Raw genomic sequence first — 6000 nt, forward strand, 5'->3', positions numbered from 1 at the left:
ATTGTACTGTGATAAGGCCCACAATGAAAGGCCATATGGAGAGTCCTAGCCATCCCAGCTGTTCCATCTCTTCCTATTTGTGGCCCCAAACACAAGAGAATCACTCTTATTTGGGGGTGGTTCGTTCTGCAGCAATAGATAACTGACATGTATTTATGGTCTAACAGGGACAGAGTCAAGCAGATGGTTCAGGTTTCCTGACAGAGGTGTGACTTGGGATTTCACTGCAGTTAGAATGCTGTCACCACCATGTTCTTCATTACATGGGCCTCTCCAGAGTGCGGCTCACAACCTGACAGCTGGCTTTCCTCAGAGTGAGTGATCCAAGAACGGAAGAAAGTGACCAAAATGAGAGCCATGACATCTTTTATAGCCTAATATCAGAAATGACATATTATCATTTGTCCTGTATTCTGTTGGGCACACAGATCAACTCTGATAGGATGTGGGAGAGGACTACAAAGGTTACTAATTATCAGGGACAGGGGCCAGGGCCACCTTGGAGGCTGGCTACCACAATAACCAAGAAATGAATAACTATATTTCACATCCCCAAGAGGCTAATTTTCCCATATCCTCTATTATTTCTCTGACCTACTTGTTTATCACAAGTTTTTTTATTATTTCTCTTTACTCCTCAGCTCATTCCATACCTGTTATTCTCCCCTCTAACTTCGTTAAGCCATGGAATATGGCATCTCAGGTCTCCACTACTCTGACAGGAGAACTGTGTGGTTAGCTGGCTCAGTGTCAGTCCGGAGGTAGAAGGCTCAGTGGTGAGAAGACTCTTGAAGATCAGTACTCTCAAAGCTTTTGGAGAAGAGAAATATAAATAAATTCAGCTCAATAAAGAGCAGGCCAGTCTGGAATTGGAGGAAAACGAACCTCCATGTTTGTTTGTTGCTGGCGACAATGTGAGGTTTCTGAGGAAAGCAGTCTGGAAATTTTTTATAAGAGCTATAAAATTTGCTTTCCTATTGGACTTAGCAATTTCCTCTTTGGAAACCATACCCTCCAAAAGAAAAACCAAAAGGAAGAAATGAAGTTGTATTCTTTGGGCCATCTCAAATGCTCAAGAACAAGGAATTGGGCTGAGTAACAAGACAGAAACTGTATCAGTGTAAGTGATAAGTATTTAATCTCATTGACACTGACCTGCATTTCTAAAATAAAATTATGTGAGAAACACAGAGTAGGGCATATGGAAGAAAACACATATTGCTAAGATCAAAGTCTGGAAAATCAAAAGTGAGACAAATAGGTTACATTAATTAGGATCCTAGAGGTTAAAATTTCTCATGTGAGCACCACTGCTGCAGGAAGTCAGCTGTCTGAGATGGAGTAGGAAATTATCAAGGCTTAGCAGGAGCTGATCTCCATTAACCCAAGCAATATCCTTTGAGTCTTGGTTTCCTCATCTACCAATTAGGCATCACATATCTAAATCCCAGGATCATGAAGATCTGAGTATACTCTATCCACTGGGAAAGGGTTCATATTCAAAGTGACATGATGGAGGCAGTATGGAACAACGGAAGGACCCAGGCTTTGAATTCGGTCCCACCTTTGTATTACACTTCCATCTAGTAGCTTAACTTCTTTGAAACTTTAGTTTCTTCAACTGTACATGGGCCCTTATACCTTACCAGGTTCCATCAGGATTAAATACGTATCCTATGTAGCAAGCTAGTAGAGTACCCAGCACACAGGACGTGCTCAATTAATAACAGTCCTCTTTCTTTCTGCCGCCTCAAACTTCCAACTCTTTCATTCTCTTCCAATAAACGCACAGAAAGGGAAACCGTTTGAAACTAGAAATAAGCAAGTTTGAAGGCAAACTTCAAAGAAGATGATACTTCACTAACTCATTGCCAAGTTACACATTAAAAGTAGTTTGTAAGAAGTCTAAGGGGATGGAGTTTTGATAAGCTGCTCGAGGTAACCAAAGGGCCATCCAATGGACTTGGTGCAGGGGCTGATCTGAGCCCTACCCTATTCTCTTTGGACAAGATCCAGATTATAGAAGAATTTGCCTATAGGTTGAAAATAGGAAGGGGTTCAAAATGTGAGAGTACCCCTCAGAAATGAGCCTATGAAATGACTCATGGAATCAGAAGCCCATGGGTAAACAGCCTGGAGACTTTCCAAACTCTTTTTCAGAGTTGTTTCCAACAGGTACGGGGAGTGGTAATCGACAAAACAGAGACCATCCCTAAAGGAGAATTCCTTTTGGTCTTAGTTAGGCTCTGAAGAATATGAACTGAAATGAAGGAAAGGAAAAGAACTGGTTATGAGCATTTCCTGATGCCTCTTAAGGCTAAAGTCTGTGTCCAAAAACACCAGCAGAGTAGAAGTGGAACATATGCTCCTTTAAAATTAAAGTCAGCCCCAAATAGCAGGGAAAGAACAGGATGCATGGCCCCTGTTTGTAAACAAAGACCAAGATAAACGCTGGTTGTCAGACCTCAAAGGGAGGTATGACAAGCCACTTGTAGAGAGAAGCCACAGGCAGCAGAGCAAACCCTTTGGTCTCCCTGGTGGTCTCCAATAGACCTTTCCAGAGGCATCACAAAAGAGCAGGAAAGCTAAGAGGGCCAGAGAGGGCATCTGCCTAAGCACCCTGTTCATCAGTCTGCACTGTCTTCTCTTGGCCAGCACTTAAGCTAAATTCTATTGTCACTCTTATCACAGGCTGTTGTTAAATGCTTTGGAGTCAGGCACTTAGGTCTGAACTACTAGCAGCAAGTAAATAGGCCTTAGTTTCTTTGTCTGTATAATGGGCATACCAATAGTCCCCACCTCGTGGGTGATTATAAAGAATAAAGAGATTCTGAGAACATGAGGTTATGTTTATAAAGCCTTCAGCACACAGCCAGTTCTCACAGATGTTAGGTGCTATTATTATTTTTGTGTTGTTGCAGATTTCATCCTCTGTTTTAGTTCATGCATGGCAGCATTTCCCACCAGAACAAGGAGCCATGCAGAGCTAAGGGACCACCAGTGACAAACTTAGCGTCCAGAGTGGGGCAATGGTGCTATTTACAGCAACTAACATAAGATGCAGCCACGGGGAAGAAGTGAAAAAGAAGAGCATGTGCTGGTAATGAGGCAGCATTCACATCTCTCCACCTCGCTTCTGGGTCTGCCTCAAACCAGCTGAGGAGCCAGCCTCTGGCAGCAGGACAGGGTCCCAGGCTAGCATGCAAGGAGCTTCAATCACATTTGCTGAGGGTGCAGGGGCTGTTCACAGCTGATACAAAGTGAAGAAGGTCCCCTGAGAGACACCCGAGGGAGCAAGTTCCCCACCTTCCCCTTACTCCTCAAGCCCACAGGGTTTCGAGGAGAGAGCCTGGCAGACAAGGCATTGCCCGCCCCTGCCTTACAGCCTGCATGCCTCTAAACCAAGCTTCCAGTCAGCAATCAGAGCCTCACTTACCCAGAAAACTCAGGAATCACAAACAGGATACAAATCTAACAGTAGTGCTCTATTATTTCTTGGCCTCACATAGCTGGATTTTAAGGAAGCTTGGGACGTACTGTTTATTTTCAACAGGGTATCATTTCCAGCTGGAAGACAATATATATTTTTCTAGCAGATCGGCATATATGCAGTTCAGGTAACCAGGCCACCTGAGGAGTCCAGTTAAAGTAATTGTACTAAAACTCTGTGGTTGTCTATTTGTTGGTGACACTAATGAGAGGTAGGCAAAAGTCACTGAAGAAGAAATTGAGCGTGGCATGTATAGTCCAGAACCTAGCACAGTGCCCAGAATACAGAGAGTGCAGACTGTCTGCAGAATAAGTGGTTACAGAGCTGCATTTTAAAATAAACCAGTCTGTAACCAAGCACATGAGAAACATACCCCCTCCCTCATCTCCCTCCTTCTCTCTATATCCCCCACTCCCCCCAGCAAACAAGAGATAACCTCAATATTTGGTCATTTTTTAAGCTGAGGTAATCACACAATTCACAAATATTTTCCCTGAGAATTGATTCTCTGGTTGCTGACACACAAACTCAGCTTGCTTTTAAAAAGTAGACCTAAAAATTCTCATAAAACTCCATTTTGTTCTTTTCCATATACACTTTATTACTTCCTTTAATCACACATGCATCATATTTTATAACACTTGGGAACTGGTTATGACAAACTCTGTAACAGCTCATCATATTCACTTTATAGTTTTTTGTCTAGTTTTACTAAGTTATATTCCTTATAAAGAAGTACATGACCCCAACACACATAAAAGTCTTTTTCTGTCATCCAGAGGGTAAACAAGTAACTGTACTAATGGAACTGACAACCTAGTCGATATTTCTCAGACTCCTAATAACTTCCTTCTAAACAACTCATGCTGCTTATCTTACAAGAAGTCAATTGATGAGCTCTTGGAAAACTTAGAATAAAGCAATGTATCAAAGGGGATCTATCCTCTGATCAGATATTCATCTGTGTTTTTGTGAATGTTCTTAACAAATGTGACTGTGTGTCTAGAGTACAGAATACATATATATATATGTATATATTATATATAAACATGCACACTACAAATGAAAATCTAGAGAACACAAATGGTGTCTAATTCATCAAGACATGAGTTTCTTCCTGGCATTAACTGCAATGACTATCATATAGTCACCCCCTGCCTCCAAAAGAAATCATGAGACAGGTTCTCCAATAACAGAACCAATCCTCTCATTAGTCAAGGGTGGTTTACAGATGGAATCATATTATTTAAGTCCTTTGGTGATTCTACTATGTCTAATATACTGACATTTAACATTAAATTTGCCTTAAAGTTATATTTTATGAAAAACATAAGTAAGAACAACCAGTCTTTCCTTACCTGCTGCTGTAGCCACCTGAAGCCAGGCTGCTGCTCTTCGAAGGGGGCAGACTCTAGAATTTAATCTTCAGCTCTCTTCCCTGGAACCAGAACCATCAAAAGAAAACTTTCAATTGCTATGAGGTAGCAGTCGGTTTACTTCTAGCCAATTCTTTCTTATTCTCATGGCTTGTTGAATGCCAAAGTGGGGTGCCCAAGAAAGGATCTTTGGGGAGAAAGGGACTGAATCTGGGGACAGGAGAAGAAAGAGTTCCCTAACTCTTGGGAGTTAGTTCACCCAATATCCATCCAAGGAGAGGAAAGCCCTCTTTTTCAGCTTTAATTTCTCATAGAAGATCTGCCACTGCATTACTCACAGGTAATTGCTACATTGCCCCTTCACAAACAGCAGACATACTTTTTAGGCAAGCCTCCAGATTTGTGATGCATGCCTGTACCTGTCCACAGGGATATCGCCGTGCCTGGGAAAATTGGTAGGGCAACAAGCCCGCCCAAAGGGAGGACCTAGTCTAGACTATTAATCAAGTTCTTGGGATAACATATGCCGCAAATGAAGATCAGAGGCTGGTGTGAGCCCCTCTCTCCATAGGGCATCCACCTCATTCATGGGATCACCTGGTTAGGGCTCAAACTTCTTCCAAGTAGATCAGCAGCTACACTTTGTCAAGCTTTAACTTGTTTCTCCAAAGAGGAGGAGAGGAGTAGCAAGGATTACTATCACAGAAGGAATGTGGTTTTCTTACTCTGGGCAGTTAATGTAGGAGCGTCAAAGATGATAGATGTGCAATTATAGTTCCTTTAAGTTTAATATCGTGAAATGCAGCATGTTTAAGAAGGCATTTCAGTGATAATCAAGTATTATAGAAGCTTAATGTTTTATTCATTCCTGGTTTTCAAGAAGGTGGAGGTAACACAGTAGAGAGTACAGAGCAGAAGGGCAGAAATTAGAAAATCTTGGTTCTGCTATTTATTATTGTGCCCTTGAACAAATCACTTAGCCTGGTTTCCAAAGAAGTCAATGAGAAGACTGGGTTGGAAGCGCTGCACAATAATAGAACACTACCTCTCACTTTCACATCTATTTTACCTTGTTCTTGTATCAACACTTCCATTCTTCTTTGGGGAATCACCCCTTTCTCTCAGCTGGTTTGG

At 41.9% G+C, this 6000-nt stretch overlaps 1 protein-coding gene across 5 annotated transcripts in view; it reads right to left on the reverse strand.

Annotated features, from left to right (window-relative positions):
- The window catches only part of FRMD6 (FERM domain containing 6), a 234150-nt gene extending 228758 nt beyond the window's left edge, over nt 1-5392 (reverse strand). For 3 of the 5 annotated variants that reach the window (XM_055303738.1, XM_055303739.1, XM_055303735.1), the window contains exon 1: nt 4849-5183. The gene's annotated coding sequence lies outside the window, so the exon portion shown is untranslated. Of the gene's footprint in view, nt 1-4848; nt 5184-5204 lie in introns of those variants that run through there. The other 2 variants (XM_055303737.1, XM_055303736.1) reach the window with 2 other exon arrangements.
- Nucleotides 5393-6000: the final 608 nt, after the last annotated feature.

Source organism: Nyctereutes procyonoides, unplaced genomic scaffold (genome assembly GCF_905146905.1).
Source record: "Nyctereutes procyonoides isolate TBG_1078 unplaced genomic scaffold, NYPRO_anot_genome, whole genome shotgun sequence".
NCBI lineage: Eukaryota > Metazoa > Chordata > Mammalia > Carnivora > Canidae > Nyctereutes > Nyctereutes procyonoides.